The following is a 19,297-nucleotide window of genomic DNA, read 5'->3' as shown; positions in this document are numbered from 1 at the left end:
AACATCTGATTTGCAGAGATTTTATGTAATTTTAAGCAAATCCATTTTGTAATTACTAAGCATTATCTCTGTGCATTCCCTGGTGAAATTCCCAAATGGATATCCATCTATCTATTTGAATTTTTATTGAACTTATATATAGACTTCAGATAATTACTTTTCAAATAAAGCAATAAATTTGATACATGCTTAATATCAATTAAATGTGAATTTTGCCAATACTTATTTTGATTATTAATAAACAATCAAGTGATATTTAGCCATGTGCTAAACTGAAAACACTTATTGAAAGCATTTGAAAGCTAATATATTCTCTTAAACTGTCCACTCTGTTTTAGAAAATGAATTACAAGATACATGGTGCGTTTGATATACAAATGTTGACTAAATCATTCATGACTGTATAGATAGATATCCATCAGCTATATATGTAGAGAAATATCGTTGATTGGTCCAATGAGCAACAGAGAGAAAAATTGTATGATTAACTGAAGTTTTGTATTTAAAATCAAATTATCTGTCAAATTGTTTGCTCTTCGATATAGCTTTATCTAGGGCCATGTTGGAATAGAGTTTAATTGAGAGATTCTTAACCTGCTGCTGAAAAACTTAGAAAAAAAATTTTTATAACTGTGTTTCAGTTTTGTTGGTTTCCTTTGTAACCTTCTGTATTTTATTTTATATATTTAAAAACATTCTGAGAAGGAATTCATAAGTTTTACCAGACTGCCAAAGGAGTCCATGACACTAAAAAAGGCTGACATCGGTTAAATTGAACTACTTTTGTATTCTCTTAATTTGAATGCCAAACTACTTTTGCTTCTGTGACTTTTTATTGCTTCAAGCCAGATGGTTTGACTTGGGCTCTTTTCCAAGGTCTAGTCTCAATGATTTTCCCCAAGCCTTTGCAATCATTCCACCTGAGAAATCCAATTAGAAGTCATAGCCATTGTCACTAACCTATAGAACACATTTAATTTAAACACTTAAAAGGCATAGTGGGAAAAGGACAAGATTTGGAGTCAGTCAATAAGCATTTAGGTACTTACTATATGCCAAGTACTGTGCTAAACTCTAGGAATAAAAATAAAAAGAGACAGTGCCTGTCCTCAAGGAGCATATATTCTAAGGGGGAAGACAAGACATAAAAGGAAGCTTAAAGGGAAGAGGGCAATCTGGGGAGAAATGAATTCTTACTTGACCTGGGAACTTTTCTCAAGATGGAGTTTCTGGGAAGAACCAACCAATTAGAGGAAAAGGCATCAGAGTGGCCCGAATTACTTCATTGTGAGAAGGATGGTTCAGAGTGAACTTCCAGGGTGAGGAGGCTGCTGTGACCAGAGAGCCAGGAGTGGAATCTGGGTAGAACATGAGGTTGAATCCTGACTTTGCTATCTGCTGCCTGCATTGACTTTAAACAGATCACTTTGTCTTTTTGGCCCTGGGTTTCCTCATCACAAAAGTAAATTAAACTAGATATTCTTTTCAACTCTAAATCTATGATCCCATGATGTGGATCTAATAAATAAGTTGATTTTGTTAATAAAAAATCCACTTTTATGTTAGTGTCTAATTAGTGGCTGGCCTTTGGGAATCAGAAGTCATAAAACAGTTCATTGTCATCACATTATCATAACAACTAGCATTTTTATAATGCTTTAAGGTTTGTAAAACTATTTTACAAGTATTCTCACATTTTATCCTCCTTACAACCTTGGGAAGTGGGTGCTATTGTTATCACTATTTTACCGATGAGGACATTGAAGCAAAGGGTAAGTGACTTGCTCCAGGTCATACAATTAGTAAGGATCTGAGATCAAATTCGAACTTAGGTCTTGCTGATTCCAAATCATCAGCATTCTATCCATTGTATGACCTAACTATCATTATTCTTGAATAATTTTTGTGAATTGCTTCTGAAAAAGACCACTTTAACCTATGTAGTGTTTGTTGTGATGAGTTTTTAAAGTAAATGAAAACATCACACCAGAATCTGAGGCTATCCAGTGGGGATTTGCCAGGATGTTCTCTAGCTACTTCATTCCAGTTTGCAAGAATGTTTATTAAATTTTCATTATAAACATTTACATCTCAGAAATTGACAAATGCTGCAAGTTAGTTCTTCATTTATTTTGCTGATTGTCTAGATTTAAGAAAGTTATGGAGAAAATGTTAAAAATGCAGATTAAATGTAAAAATGTGTCATGTATCTTTTTTTCCAGAAGTCTAGTTGTTAAACATTTACCAGCACACCCCTGGAACTTGGGATTTGTGGAGGTGTTCCATAAAATGAATATAACATAATCCTGAAGTATCTTCCAAGAAGCACATACTTCAAAGCAGTACATATGTTGCTAAGTATTTGTTCACATTAGGGATACAATAGGGAACCCTGTTTTCAGTCATTGACCAGAAACCAGTATTTCTTTCACTGACTTAGAATATATCACATTTGTGATTTTAAGGCGTCAAGGAATGATACTAATTCCTTCTGTTGTTATTGTTGTGGAGTCATTTCAGTCACATCCAAGTCTTTGTGAACCCTATTCTGTGGTTTTCTTGGCAAAGATCCTGGAGTGGTTTGCCATTTCCTTCTCCAGCTCATTTTACAGATGAGGAAATGAAGCAAACAGGGTTAAAGGACTTGCCCAGGGTCACACAGCTAGTAAGTATCTGAGACTGGATTTGAATGGAGGTTTTCCTGACTCCAGGGCTGGCACTCTACCCACTGTGTCACCCAGCTGCCCCTCATTCCTTCTATTGACTCTAATGACTTTTTGACTTCTCTACAGCCTGTGACATTATGAATTACTCTCTCCTTCATACTCTCTCCTTTCTAATGTTTTCATGACATTGCTCTCTCCTGATTTTATTGCTGAGAATAGCTAAGTCATTCACAGTTCTTCACTGTACAATATCACTATTGTATTGCATACAACATTCTTACAGTTCTACTCGCTTCACTTTGCATCAATTCATGTAAGTTTGTCCAGGTTTTTTTGAAATCATCCTACTTGTCATTTCTTATGGTATAATAATATTCCATCACAATCATATACCATAACTTGTTCAGCCATTCCCTAATGAATGGGCATCCCCTCAATTTCCAGTCCTTCACCACCGCAAAAAGACTTGCTATAAATATTTTAAATATATAAATATTTTAAAATAAATATGAATATATGTAAATTCACATACAAAACTTACACTACGTATGTCTTGTAGGTATATTGTTATTTGCTTATTTTCTCCCCATTAGAATGTGGGATCTTTAAAAACAGGGATCAGGTTTTTGCTTTCTGTCTATCTCCAGTGCCTAGCACAGTACTTGGCACTTAGTGAGCATTTAATAAATAGCTGCCTTGGTGACCCCTTGCAAAATCATGGAGGAGTGATTTCTATAGGCCACCACTAGGTATTTTCACAGCCAACGTTTGGTGTCTCAAATCCAACCAGTAATAGCAATGCAAATTCTAAAAAATGGTATTTCAACCCATTAAGACTATCTGAGTTAAGAGCTGAGTGGCCACCCTAAAACCCTCACTCAAACTTTCTATTCTTGACTCTTATATCATTCAAGAGACACATGTCCACAGTATCTCAGAAAACTTGAGAAGACTTCTGAGCTCAATTTTTTTGGTGAGGGGGTGACAGAGTAAATGCTAAGTGGCTGAACCATTTTTGCTATGTACTCCAGCTGCGTACTCTTGCTCATGTGCATTCCCATTCAGTGACCAGGTTTGCTGGACTCTTACTTTAAGGGAACTTACCTCTCAAGAATTATGTTTATACCAGACAGAGGCAACATTGCAATCCCTTAAGCGTTTGACTGAGCAATACTGACTACATCTAAGAACTGTAGCTCCAACAACTGAGGATACAGATGAATGAAATGAATTGTGGAAACTTAGGAGTTCATTTAGTTTTACCTTCTCATTTTAATATGTTTGAGGGATTCTCAGATCTGAAAAAAAATTGAAGAATAATATAATAATTGTTTTCAAGTATTTGAAGTGGGTAGTGATCATCTGTTTTCAATCATAGTAAAAGAAGGCTTAGATTTATAGAAATGGGAACATTTGTCAATTGGCTGGATATATTAGGGAAGGGGAAATGAGAAATTTAGGATAACACCAAAGTTACAAACTTTGTGATTGAAAGGATGATGGTCACATTGACAAAGCTATGGAAATTTGGAGGAGGAGTAGATTTTAGGGAAAACATGATGAATTCTGTTTCAAATATATTAATTTTGAGATGTTTTCAGGATATACAGGTCAAAATATTTAATAGGCATTTATCTTGTTGTCGGATTAAAACATAAGGGAGAAACAGGAACTCAGAACATAATCACACACACACATTTATCATCTCTAGAGATGATGAACTCTAGAGATGTTAGCAAGAGAGATAGTTTTTAGAGAGAAGAGAGCCTACCTTGGAAAACATCCATGTTTAAGGGACATTATGTGGATGATGAGCTAGCAAAAGAGGTGGAGAAGGAGCAGTCATAGATAAGAAGAGGAGAATGAGGGGAGAGTAGCATCATGAAAACCTAGAGAGAAGAGAGTACCCGGAAGGTACAGGTGGTCAGTAGTGTTAAGTTCAGTAAAGAAATCAAGAAGGATGAGGACTGAGAAAAGACTATCATATTTGGCAACAAAGAGAAAGTAGCTTTAGTTGAGTGATAAGATTTGAAGCCAAATTATAAAGAGCTGAGCAAAGAGTGAGGAGAGCAATAGAGGCAGCAAATATAAACGGTTTAGAAAGGGAGAGGATGTAGAGGATGATATCTTGAGGGGAGTGGTAGGTTGTAGTGAAGGCTGATCCAAGACAATCCCAAAGGTCTCATGATGTAAAATGCTTGTCCATTTCTAGAAAATGAACTGATGGCATCTGAATATAGACTGGACTATTTTTCATTTTTTTCTTTTATTTTTTTTGTTCAAATTTTCTTCCACAAAATGACTAATGTAGAAATGTTTTACATGATTGTACATGTCTAACCTATCTCTCATTACCATCTCAGGGAGGAAGGGATAGAATGTGGAACTCAAAACTTAACAATTTTAAATATTTGTTAGGTTTTTTTTAAAACCAACGAATGTTAAACATTTTTACATGTAATTGAGGAAAAAATAAAGAGGTATTTAAAAAAATAATGGGATGAGATTTCAGTATATGTGAAGGCAATAGGGAAGGAACCCGTAAATAGGAGGGGCTTTAAGATTCTAGAGGGATGGAAGGATAATTGAGATTGCAACCTTCTGGAGAAGATAGAAGGAGATAATGTCATGTACCTATGTAGAGGTTGGCATGTGTAAGAGATTGGGGGAAAAGACTACAACAGAATGGGGAATAAAGTCAAAGGATGAAGGGAAAGGGAGAAAAGAAAGCACACAAATCAGATAACTTAAATTTTCTCAGTAAAGTAAAAGGCAAGATCCTCAGCTGAAAGACAGAAAGGAGGGAGATCTCTAGGATGCTTGAGGAGGAAAGAGAAGGTTCTTTGGGAAATGAAACAGGGAATCAGTTAGGGAGAAATAAAAGGAATGCCTTACTCTAATGAAGGCTCAATTGAAATTAGATTACATGAATTTATAATGTATGCAGTCGGCACACTTGTGAGGCTCATTCAGCAGAATACAAATAGAAGCTGAAGGACAGATGAGAATAATCCAGGATTCAAGTCTGGCAAGAAATGAATGGAAAGGGACAAGGGGGCAAGGGATTCAACATCATAGAATATGTAGAGTTGAAATGGCTAACAAGAGTATCAAGATTGGAAAGTCAGATCAGAGCAGGACTAATATACCTCAGTAACATACTCAAGAAAAAAGAAAGTATAGGTCTCATAAGGGCAAAGTTGAGCAAGGATGGGGTATAGAGAGAAATGTAATGATAGGAAGTTATAGTCAGAGAATCTTAGAGTTTCCAGTTAAGAAAATGGAGCACTGTGGGTAATGATGAGATCTAGCATGTGACCATACCTCTATGTAGTTGAAGTAGACTGAATAAGTAATGAGATTTGAGTTTGAGGAATTAGGGGTTTAAAGAGTTATTAAAAAGAATTGGGGCATTAAGGAGAAATCAACATGAAGTTCCCTAGTGTAAGACTGAGAGTTGAGGAGAAAATGGTGCAGAACTCTTTGAGAAAGGAGGGAGAAGGACTGGGTAGGGGTATATAACAGCCTTTGTGATTTGAATTGAATGGAAGTTTTTGATTGAATGTGCTTCAGAGAAGAAGAGATTGTTGAGAGATGGAGGAAAAGGGCAGTTGGAAGCAAGGAATTATTGGCTCTCCTAGGACTAGTGTGTCTGGGTTGAATCAGAAGATACAGACACTGATGAAAGCATATTTGGGGACGCAGTGTCATTCACTCAGTGAATTCTAGTGAATTCACTAGTAGCAGCACATGCTGACTATGATTCCCCCTAGATTTCCTTATAGCAAGATAGCACTCACCAAATATCCATAATTATTTCTCTACTCAAAGGTACCAGTCAATTTCTGCAGTGAGCTCAGATCAAGATAGTAACTTAAGGTCACGTGTAATCTGAAAAATAAATAGATGGGGCTAATCCATGTGAGAATAAAACAACAGCCTGAGTGCTGCTTGGGTATCCTCATGATAGTTAGCAATCAAGCAGAAGGCCTCCAGGATGTGGGATAAATCTTTTATGGATAGTTTGCAGGAAGAGTTGGTAGATAAGGATCCCTTAAGCGGAGAATTCCTGAGTGAATTCAGTGCAGGGGTGAGTACGCACAGTGAGATTACAGATCAAGCTAAGTAAAATGGCAACCAGTTCTAGTCTTATTTGATCATTTAATAGATTTAGACTGAGTTTCCAGAAAGAGAGAAAACTCATATTTTTGGAAGCTGAAATGTGAGTTGAAGTTTGAAAGAGCTAAATTTTTCATCCCAAGGTCTCATGACAGTTCATGTTCAGTTTCCTATTCCATAAAATGAAGTTATCTGCCTGTTTGGATGATCATGAAAACAATTGAGTTGAATTGTACAATAGCAGGCAGTATGGCAATTTTGTGTAACTAGAAAGAAGATTTAAGTATGGCTATAGAAGGAGATGGATTTTCTTCAAAAGAAATTATGGAATAATTAATCCATTTTGACAGTGTTAAAGATTGTATCAAAGACAGGATTTAAATATGAGTACAATTTAAATGGCATGCTTTCATACCATTGCAAAGTTTTATTACTTTGTGAAGTTTTTTGTCAGTGAAATGTTTACAATCTTAAAGTCTGTCTAGACCTACCTTCTCATTTTAAGGTCTTTTGAAGATTATTAGAACTGGAGAAAAAAGAGATCTGAGGGTCAGTTTATTAATAGTTATCAAATATTTGGAATGGGTAGTAATCATCTGTTATAAATCATAAACCAGAAGGCTTAAATTTTATAGGAAAAGTGATCTGGTTTAGATATAAGGAAGAAATTCCTGACAAGGAGCATTAAAGCTAATTCCTGCCTTGTCAGATTGTTTTTAATATGGTTGAGCCTAAGAACAGGAGGATGGACTAAATGACCTTTACATTTCCCTTCCTGCCTATGAGTTAAGTAGAATGCTTGCCCTATTTCTTTGGCTAGATGGCTCATAAGAATCTGTGGCATTAAAATGCAGCAGTGACTGGTTTGTTTTTTCTAATAAATGCAGTGTATCATAGATAGGACTAGAAAAGGTCCTGCAACAGTTAACTAAATCAACCCAGTCCAATACTAAAGTTTGTTGTTTTTTGCAAGATTCAGAGATTCCAAATATTGACAATATACTCAACTCATCATACTGTTAGCAATTCCACTTTATTACTATATTAACACAATCAGTACAAAATGGCATAATGAGACACAAATCACAGAGAAGTCTTACTGCTACCCAACAAAACCGAAGTCTAGACTCTATGGAGACTGCCTTTTGAGGCAGCAGAACGATGCCGGTGCCATGAGGCAGAAATAGGGCTGTTTGATCAATCTTTTTTTCAAATAAAGGGAAAATATTGATGTCCTCATGTCATCTTGTACAGTCTGCTTTTGTTTGCTGATTCTCTAGTGTCAAGATCTATCACTGAGTTTCCTGTTTTTACACCAGAATTAAAGGTGATTTTTCAATAAGTTAAGGGGTCATTTTTGATTTGTGTTTAGGAATACAAAATGAACTCTCTTGTTATTCTAGTAATGGGTTTAGTTGATCCCATAGTATAATGTATCTTTTCATTTTTGTAATACCTTTCTAAGTTGATATTTCATTTTCCATGCTTGCTTGTCACTGGGCTGGTAGTTTTCTTTCCAGAATTTTTTTTTTTCCTGCTGAATTGACTGTGATCCAAGCTGTTTTATTAAACTGAATTCTGCTAAATCTCCAGAATGGTGTGTGGAGCCCTGTTTTACATTTCACTGAGTACTGTACCATTCAGTTTCTTTCTTGTACTCCAGAGAACAAGAATGTGTGTACATAAACCAAATTAAATCTGTAGTGTGGAGCTTGCTTCTTATTAGGAAGTTTATTTGAAAGCTGGACATTTTGATTTCTTAGGAAATAGAATAGTGAATGTGAATAGTAAAATGCATATGTGATCATAGATTTAGAAGTGACAGGTTATGTCTTGTTAGTTAGGGCAGACCGTGAGAAGTTGGGTGAATGCATGCAAGCTGTAGAGAGTAAATAACAATGATAATATTAATAGATGATAGCTAGCATTCATGAAGTGCCTTCAAGTATGCAAAGCTCCTTATTCTCACTTGATTCTCAGCACAATGATGTAGGTGTTATTATTGTCATCCCTATTTTACAGATAAAGAAACAGTCTGACAGAGGATAAATGATGAGGGTCATACAACTGGTAAGTGTCTGAGGCAGAATTTGAGTAGAAGTCTTCTGATTCCAAGTCCAGCACTCTATCCGTTGTTCCATCTATAACTGCCCATTGATTATCATTTTGGGGAACTGACCAGATAATCACTTAGGTCCCTTCCAGCTATAGGAATTTTTGATTCTGTATATGCAATTTCAAATTGGTGGTAAATATAAGCTGTTTTTCTTTTTTTTTTTAACAAAATCTTAACTATGTTAATGTTCCTTATGTGTTGAAACATGTCTTCCTCTTTATAAAGCTATTCCAATTTACATACTTAATGGTTTCTACTACCCAGTAGAAGATTCAGCTGGAATTTCCTTTTTTCTTTAATTGAAATCACTCTCGTTTGAGTATGTTATTGTAACTTTATGATCCACATGCATTCGGATCAAAGACATTTTATTAAAAGCAGCTGACTTTTTCAAGTGAGTCAGGATATCCTTTCATTTACTTTGCTTTATTTCAATTATTCCTAGTTTAGACCCCAATTTTCCCTTTCCTCGAATACAAAAGAACTGATTGAAAGTTGATTATGTAAGGATGGCATCATGTCTACCTGCTGGAGTTTCTGAAATGGGTATCCATTCCTCTTAACCCTCCAGAGGGGGTAATTTAGTGGATAACACTTTTATAGATGTGCATGAACACAACACACACACACACACACACACACACACACAGGGACAATTCATTATCAAGATCCTAGCAGAGGAGTGTGCCTTGCTCTTTTTTAAAATCTAAAACCCTACCTAGAAAGAGGGCAGATGCCTTTAGGATAAGAGGTGAAAAAGCTATAAACTTAAATCTGGGTCTCAAGCCCCAGAAAATGGTAGCAAAACATCCTGCAGAAACAAAAATTTAAAACCCCCATTCATTCTTCCTTCCTTAAACTGTCTGGAACCAAGAAGCTAACTAATATTGTTAGATGGTTATTTTTGGCAAACAGATAAACCTGGTTGCTTGCAAGATGGTGATTTCCATGTGGACTAAATGTCACAAAGCTATTCTTAGGTTTATTCTCAAGGATTTGAAATTTATTTAGTGAAGAATTTTTAATGATACCTTGGTGATGTCCATGGGGAAAAAAAAACAAAATGCAGTTTTCATTCTTAGTTCTGACACCATGTATAAAAAAGAAGAGAAAAGTGGCATGCATATGGGTTTTTATCTTCGGGTTTAGCTAAGTAGCCTGATAACATGGTTTCAGAGTCGAACTGTAGGACATTCAGTGCCATTACAGCATGAAAATTCAGAAAGATACAGAATGGAGTTTGTCACAGTGGCATGATCTTAGCTGAACAATGATTAGTTCTCCTCTATTTGAATGGGTTCTGTGATAGGAACAAAACTAATGGTGTTTGATAGCTAATTTTCCTAGCACTAGTAAAATAAGTGAAATGCACTTATATATCGTAATGTCATTCTGTGACACATTATCTTAATGTCTTATCTCATTTGATCCTCATAATAGCCTTGTGCATTATTCTAGTTATTTGACATCTTCAAGACTCTGTTTTCTCATGTGCAAAACAAGGATATTAATAATATCTACCTCACAGAATTGTTGGAAGAATCAAATGAGGTAATATAGGTAAAGTGATTTAAAAACTTTTAAGTGCAGTAGAAGTGTTAGGAAATATTCTTTGGATATTTTTCACTTTTAAAGTTTTGTTCTAAAAAGTGTTTATTTTTTTTTTGCAACTAGGTAGTACTGTAGATAGAGCACTGGACCTGGAGTTGAAAAGACCTGAGTTCAAATGTGGCCTCAGATACTAGCTGCATGACCCTAGGCAAGTCCTTTAACCTTTGTCTGCCTCAATTTCCTAATTTGAAGGTTGCTGTTAATAGTAGTACTTACCTCCCAAGGTTGTTTTGAGGATAAAATGAGATTATATTTGTAAAGTGCTTTTAAACTTTTAAAATGCTTAATAATTGTCAGCTATCATGATTATCATCATCATTTGAGAATGTGGGTATTTTTGTGTCTATTTTCTAAATAAGGAAATTGAGATTTGCCTAGGATTAGCCAGCTAGAAAGAAAGTAACCGTTTTAGTCAGGTCTGACTCTTCTCTAACCCTGTGGGGTTTTCTTGGTAAAGACACTAAAGTGGTGTACCATTTCCTTCTCCAGTTCATTTTACAAGTGAGTAAACTGAGGTAAAAAGGGTTACTAGTCCTAGATTGGATTTGAATTCAGGTATTCCAAACTTCAGGCCTGGTGTTCTATCCACAGCACTACCTAGATGTCCAAAGAAAGTAGTTTAGCTTTGGGCTCCATATCTACAACTGAATCTAAGCACTTCCACTTTGGAAAAGTCAGTATAAAAAAAGAGTCAGCACAGTATAGCTTAGTGTTAGGAGTTCTAATGCAAGGAAAGAAATTTGGATGATCTTCAGGAAGACACTTTATCCAATAACAGAAATCGTTTGTCTATGGCTTCCTTTTGATAGACAGCTGCGGGTGGGGTGGGGTGGGGGAGTTGCCTCCCTTTTTATTAAAATGTGACTGCTGAGTTCTGTAGAACTGGGTACCAGGTGACTGAACACTTGCCAAGCGCTCACCAGAATTGGGAGTTGGTACCACGGCAAAAGGACTGGGCAGTGAGGCCTTTGCCTTGGCCATGAGCAAGGGACATGGAAAGGAAAGGAAGGTAGGAGGTAGAAGTAGTCCTGAAAAGACAAAGCTACATATAACAGCCAACTCCTCTTTTAGGGAGTTACATCTTTCCTCTTTCTCATCAATTTTCCTTGGTGCAATAGCCAGCATTTATAACACTTTATGTTATATATTATATTGTATATATTTATTATATAATGCTCTAAGATTACAAAGCACCTTGCACGTGTTGCTTCATATGTCCTCAAAACCACCCTGTGGGCTAGGTACTGCTATTATCCCCATTTTACAGATGAGGAAACTGAACGTGAGAGATGTTAAGTAATTTTTCCAGGGTAGCACAGCTATTAATTGTCTGAGGCAGGATTAAACCTGACTTCAGGTCTGCTACACTGTCCACTGAACCATCAAACTGCCTAGGTATCTGTGTCATAACATAAGGACATTCTGTCATGTTGAGGAAGGTACCTCCAAAGGCATCCAGAGCCTTGGAATGTAATGTAGATACTTTGATTTAAGGCTTTAAAAAAGGTAGCCACAGACATTTGTGCATCTGGGACTTCATAAATAAATATCAAGAAAGTAGACTTCTTAGATATTTACCTTAGAAAGCCCATTTTCTGTTAAAATGTGTATGTGACTCTCAAATGGTCTATTTACTTCAGGTTCAGTTTTGTTTCTTTCCATTTGAGAGGGAAGGGAAAGCACAGCTTTGAACAAAAAGGTGTCTTGGCAACTGTTTTTTTCCCCCAGAGCAGAGAAAATAAATAGTTTTCTTCTTGCCTCTTACAAGGCTCGGTGAAATTGAATGGCTTAAAATAAGTTCAAAATACTTATTTTACAAATGGGGGCATCCTTAATACTGAATTTGAAGAAAATTGCTGTTGTGTACACAAGTTTAATTTTTTTTTTTTTTGAGTAGACTTGAAATTAGAGCTTTTTGGCCTCAATGTGAAGTGAAGTGAAATTTGTGAAAAAAATCATTTACAAGCCAGTGTTCTGAACCAGGGAATGCTGGTGTTCCAAAGATCCCCCCAACTGACTGTAGATGTACATTAGCCACTTTCATGTGTCATCGTTCATTAAGTATATATGCAGGCTCAATTTGGGATTATCGTCTAAAGATTTGTTTCTGAGTCAGTGATTGAAACTCAATGCATTTTTCCCACAAAAGCAATATAAATTGTGATTTTTTTTTTAGTCTGTGTAGTACTATAATAGCAAACTATCATTTGTAGCAATGCTTCCATCACAGGGAAATGGATATTTAGGCAGAAAATATTAAAACCTGAAAGGTGGTTGGAGTATAGGCTACTTTAATGGCTGCTTTGTCCTGGAGCAAAGGCTCTGCTGGGTGGAACCTGGTTGGAAGGTCTGAGATAACCAATAGGAATGGTGTATGGGGGGGGGGGGGTGGAGTATGGAAATAAGGTCAATGAAAAGACAGATCTAGGGCTTTGCTGTTGCTGACAAGTGGTGGTTGAAGAAGATTTTCTTCCCACCCCAAAATGGACTGAAATTGGAAAAAGCCAAAAGTGAAATGGTCAAAAGAGGATGGGAGGGGGTTCAAGGCATGGATGGGATCAGAGCTGAGGTCTATATTGAAAAGTGAAGAGAAAGTCAAGGAAAGGGGAGTAAAATCTCCACTGAGTAGGGCAAAGTGAGTTCTTATCATTACTCCTAGTTGTCTCTTGGTATATAAGGGCCATACATTGCCACTTAAGTTGGTGACCACCTGTATTCTTTACTTCTGCCATTTATCAATGACTTGGACAAAGGCATAGTTGATGTGCTTGTCAAATTCATGGATGGCACAAAGCTGTGAGGAATAGCTAACACTTTGAATGACAGACCCGAAAGAGATCTCAATAGGCTAGAACAATGGACTAAATTTAATAAGATGAAAATTAATGTAGGTAAATATGTAAAGTCCTAACAGATTGGTTTTTTTAAACTTTGCACTTCTCAAGTATAACATAGAGGAGGCATAGTTATACAGTATTTCATCAGAAAAAGTTGTCCAGACTTTAGTGGACTTCAACCACTATGGATTAGGCTGAATGGAAAATCAGTGTCCAGAATGATGGTGGTGATAGTCCCATTTAATTCCACTGTCCTGGATAGACCACATCTGAAGTTTTGTGTTCAGTTCTCTGTGCCAAACTGACAAACTTTAATGCAGTCAAAATGACTATAATGGTAAAAGGGCTGAAAATGATGACATATGAGGATAACTTAAAGAATCTGGAGCTGTTTAGCATGCTTTTATAGATATAGGGAGACATAGCTATCTTCAAGTATCTAAAGGTTTGTCACTTGGAAGAAGAATTTGTCTTATTATGCTTGGCTTCAGAGGGCAGAATTAGAAGTGACTGTAGAAAATGGCAGAGGAGCAAATTTAGTGCACCTAACTACAATTGTATTCAAATCCAGTTTTAAGGGCACGACATTTGTAAAATAAGTATTTTAAGCTACTTAATTTAATTTCTTGATGTAAAGAAAATTTATCCCAAAGTAGCACAAAATGCCCAGGGAAGATAGTGTTTACTCCCTTACTTGAAATCTTCAAGACATTCATTGTGTTTGGGGTACTGTCAAAGGAATTCTTAGTCAGGTGTGGGGTCAGAGAGGTGGTCTCTGAAGTACCTTCCAACTCTATTATGATATGATTCTATTAGTGAAATTAAGAAGACAGCGAATCTGCTGAATTCTTTCTCCACATATCTTCAACTATTAACAAAACCAGTATGTCTCATATCTAGGAAGACATTCATATAAGTAAATCTGCCTACTCTAGTTCCTCAAAACCTTAGCATCATCCTTTAACCAGTCCATTATTACCTGCTTCTCATTTCTATCGCCAATCTAGTCTTAATACCCTTCATGGTATGATCAGGTTACCTAGATCTTCTCTTGATAATGTCCTCTTGTAGTGGAAAGAATATTGGATTTTGAATCAAAAGAACTTAGTTTACATCTTACTTTGCTACTTACTATATGACCATAGGAAAGTTGCAATCTTATTAAGTGCCTATTGTGTGTATAGCATGTCATAGGCACTGGAGGAACTATAAAAAATAGTCTCTGTCTTTGTGGAGCTTAAAATTTAATTAGAGATAAGACATAAACAGATATCTAATGCTCAATAGATCATGATAAGTACATGAGAATTGATATAAAGAATGTTTTGCAAGGTCTGAGGAAGGAAGGTAGCTATCAATAGTAGGGATGTGGCATTGGAGTTAGGCTTTAAAGGATGGGTAGCAGCAATTCAACAGAGCAAGGGGATGAAATTCTAGGGACTGAGAATAATATGCAAAAAGCCATAGTAGCCCCTAGTTTGTATTATAAAGTAGTATCGACACAGGAAAAGGAGGTTAACAAAAAATTTTTTTAGATAAATGGTCCTCCTGAACAGCCCATACATCCAGTTCTCCCCAATTATATACCAAATAATTGATAAAAAAATACTTTTTGACCAATAGCAGCTACCTCCCAGAGTTAAAAGGAACAAATGAAAAGACATAGGTAAACTATTTTGCAACTGTTATCATTATTTATTATCCTATGTATCTAATGTTTCCAGAGAATGATATACCATTCCAAGCACTATGTTTACTGCCCTTGGGTACTTACACAGCTTACTTTTATTTACAGGACTGGGAAGATAAGTTCTGGGAATCACTAACCCAAAACAGGTAATATAATGTGAGAATCAGAAAGGTAAAATGGTTCTAGAAACTCCTGAACTTGGGAAGCTAATGTAGACATTGGTTTTAAGGCTGTGTGTGTTCGTCCTTCGCTGCCAAAGAAGACCATTTTATCAGAAATAATGACTTGCACTTGACTTTGTTTTGAGTGAGGGAGGGCTGTGCAGGTCACCAGCCTCACTTCTCCTCCAGAGCCATCTGAATCCAGTGACCAGATATTCTTCAGGATGACTGGAGATGACCCAGGATGAGGCAATTGGGGTTAAGTGACTTGCCCAAGGTCACACAGCTAGTGAGCGTCAAGTGTCTAAGGTGAGATTTGAACTCGGGTCCTCCTGACTCCTGCACTGGTGCTCTACCCACTGTACCATCTAGCTGCCCCTAAATAATAACATGACTTGCCCTTGACTTTTGTTTTTTGAGTGAGGGGGTTTTTAAGGATATTAAAGCATGAGAAGATTTAAAACTATTTCTTTTAGGAATTTTCATAGAATCCAAACAGAGACCTCAAGGAGTGTCTCTAATGGTGGGAGTTTTAGAGAGGCTGTTTGTTCTCTCTGCTGTTTATCTTAAATCTTTTGTTTGGGAGGACATCACACAAATCAAACAATGTAGGCTGCTGCCTTAAGAATTAGAAGTAGCCTCCAGTTATTGTTCGATGCTGCTGTTTGGAGAGCCTGGAAGTCTTGGAGCAAAGGTTGGGTGACCACTGGTCTAGTACGTTGAAGAGAAGACTCTTAGTGAACAGTAGTCCTTTACCTGCCACCAGCACTGCAACAGTGGATTATGACCCTTTAACTGATTGCAAACTATTGTGGAAAATGCTTCTGACCTAGACAATTACACTTGACATCAAAATTTCCTAGACTATGTATATTCTAAATCTATTAAGGGATACTTCGAAGTTGTCATACATTGCTCTCTACTATCAAAATGGACAGACATTCTATATGTACATTCAGTCGTTGTGGAAAAGGGACAAGGGAGAATCATTTTTAAAGGTTATGGACATGATGAGTTGAAGCTCAAAATGAAATTGCTGTTATTTCCTATGATGTTAACTTTGAAAAAGATAAAAAGATGTTCTGCACCATTACTGATACCAATATGGGAGGTAAATTAACGAGTGACTGTCACACTGGAATACAACTAATGTGTGTGCATGCAAAACAAAGAATTTTTTTAAAAAGATTCAAATGTGTCATTAAAAATTCTTTATTTCAAGAGATATGTGGATCTAATTTTTTTAACCCAGAATCCTGAAGAATATGAATTATATCTTTTTAATTTGACTTGTAATTGCTTGCAGCATAATGCCATCTGCACTTGGAAGCTTAATACCTTTTATGTACCATTAATGATGTCAGGGAATAAAGTAAAATTCAGCCTGGCTTCCATTCACTGGACATCTGGTTTTCATTCTACAACTAAATATTTATTAATACTTCCATCTGCAAAGCATGTGTGAATTTTTCAGAACTCTTATATTATCAAGAGTAACATTTATTTCTCAAGGTACAGAGGCTAAACATTCTTTTGTATGTATACACACACATATATAAAATCATGAAGTCACAGAATTTTAGAGCTAAAAAGGAGATCTGGGTTTCATTTTTTTCATCCTTTAGTACAAATAAGTAAAATTTAGTGACTTGTCCAAAGTCCCACAGTAAATAAGTGTCAGGGCTGAAACTCGAACTCAGGTCTTCTGAGTTAATTCCAGTGTTCTTTCTGCACACCACAAAAATAATAATGGCCAATAATTATATGTATGTGTGTGTATCTATATCTATATCTATCTGTCTGTCTGTCTATCTGTCTATCTATCTATCTATCTATCTATCTATCTATCTATCTATCTATATTTCACTTATACTGCATCTTGAGTATGGTATTTCCTTTCATCTGCTTTATAACTCTGAGCTAGGTTGTATAGATATGGAAACTAGGATTCAAAGAAATTAAGTGACTTGTCTAAGGTCACACAGCTAGTGAAGAAGAAATCCAGGACTCACTCCTGTTCCATTTCCATGCTGTCATAGCTGCCTTTTCGATTGTAATCACCATACATAAAGAATTTAGTTTTGTGTGGGTTAGAATTTCAATAACCTTGGTTCCAGCTTCATAGGACTTTGAACTAGCCACAGTAAATCTTCAAAATTACAGGCAGATGAGATGGTAAATCATTGGATGAATATTCTTCATATAAATCCAGAGCATTTTGTTCAATTAGAAATCAAAATAAAAATATATGGTACAGAACACTTTGGTTTGGAGAATGTGTGTTTGTGTGTATATACATGTATAGGGAATTATATTTTTTTCACCATACTTAGGTCAGCTTGAAAGAGTTGCTTCACATTTTCCTTTAATTTATATTTATTTTATAATTTTATAATTTATATTTAAAAACAAAACTAGACAAAAAAACAGGTGAGATTAGTGTTTGAAGTTTTTGTTGATGTTTCTTCACTTTGTTTTGGTTTTACTCTCATTCATCCATTAAGAAAAAAATGTGACCTTATCATAATATAATACACCTGTCTGAGTCATAGGCAAAGAATTTTAATGTTTTACGGCACTCCCTTTCTCATTTCTTGCTTGCCATAAAGTTGTATTGCTAAACCATCTGCACTGTACACATAGTCCAAGCAGGATTCACTGATTCTCCTCCGTAGCACTTTGTTCTAAGATGCTCTAAGGGTTTGTCACATTTGCCTGATTATTGTTGTTATTAATGATTGTAATAGCAACAATTGACATTTTTATAGTATTTGAAGATTTGTAAAGTAGTTCTCTCTCCGTAACCCTGTGAGATTGATAGGGCAAGTATTATTTTCTCCACTTTACAGATAAGGAAACTGAGGATCTAGGGGGAGGGAAAGTCACTTATTTGTAGGCACACAGCTAACAAGTTTTCTGAGGCAGAATTGAAACCCTGAAGGGAAATTCAGTATCTTGACTCCCAAGTCCTGTAATTTATCTACCCACAAAGCCCTCTTGCAATATTCCTGTGAAATATATTTCACAGGGATAAATAGTTTTTCCCAAATTTTAGCTGGTTAAATTCTAAACTAGCTGTAAATAAAGGAAATTATTAGAAACTCTTTTTCACAATTGTATGCTAACAAAACCTACAACATAGAGGAAATAGATGAATGCTTACAATATCCAGGTATGTGATGTGAGGTGTTTGTCTAAACCTAATTTCTTCCAGACTCTTGATTAATAGAATAGGCTAAGTAACCAGTACCAGATAATGAGACTGAATGAACCATAAATGAACTGCCAAAAAAAAGAAATGCCAAAACTGGATGGATTCACAAATGAATTCTATCAGCACTCAAAGAAGGAATTAATCCAATACTACGTAAACTATTTGGAATAAGAAAAGAAAGCATCCTTCCAATCTCTCTGATATAAATATGGTCTTAATACATAAACCAATGAGAGACAAAGCAGAAGAAGAGAACCATAGCCCAATATCACTAAAAATATGGTTGCAAAAGTTTTAAATAGAAAGTTTAAATTTAATCATAGGAATAAATGAATTTTCCTTTCTGTTTGGGATTCAGAGTTCTTCATAACCAGGTACTTGACTAAGTATTCTTTCGTACAGTGACAGTTGCCTCCTTGCTTTTTTTTAAACTAGACACTTTGTCTCTCAACTTGAGGCTTCCTCCTGCCTAGAATACTCTCCTTTTACTTCTCTACCTCTTGGCTTTCTTGGGTTCCTTCAAGTCCCAGCTAAAATATCACCTTCTATGGGAAGCCTTTCACAATCCTTTTTAATTTCATTGCCTCTCCTCTGTTGATTGCTTCCTATTTATCATGTATATATTTTGTTTGGACATAGTTGTATGCATGTTGTCTCCCCCGTTAGATTGTGAGCTCCTCTAGGGCAGGGTCTTTTACCTTTCTTTATCCATAGCACTTAACACTGTGTCTGGCACTTTGTAGGCACTTAATAAATGCTTATTGACTGACTCAGCTTTCTTTGATATATTAAATAATATTTATATAAATGCAAGAGCAAACATTAATTGTAGTGGAGAAAAGTAAGAAGACTTTCCAGTAAGATCAGAAGTAAAGTAGGCATG

The 19,297-nt window shown here is 35.9% G+C and overlaps 1 protein-coding gene across 2 annotated transcripts in view; it reads left to right on the top strand.

Moving 5' to 3' along the window:
- PAG1 (phosphoprotein membrane anchor with glycosphingolipid microdomains 1) overlaps positions 1 to 19,297 on the top strand; it is a 234,065-nt gene that overhangs the window by 41,337 nt on the left and 173,431 nt on the right. Inside the window, exons 3-5 of one of the 2 annotated variants that reach the window (XM_072604963.1) lie at positions 8,808 to 8,855; positions 10,576 to 10,660; positions 15,145 to 15,185. The exons of the other annotated variant lie outside the window; for it this stretch is intronic. The gene's annotated coding sequence lies outside the window, so the exon portion shown is untranslated. The remainder of the gene's footprint in view (positions 1 to 8,807; positions 8,856 to 10,575; positions 10,661 to 15,144; positions 15,186 to 19,297) is intronic. 2 annotated transcript variants of the gene reach the window in all.

Source organism: Notamacropus eugenii, chromosome 4, assembly GCF_028372415.1.
Source record: "Notamacropus eugenii isolate mMacEug1 chromosome 4, mMacEug1.pri_v2, whole genome shotgun sequence".
Lineage (NCBI taxonomy): Eukaryota > Metazoa > Chordata > Mammalia > Diprotodontia > Macropodidae > Notamacropus > Notamacropus eugenii.
This window is presented reverse-complemented; position numbering and strand designations above follow the sequence as displayed.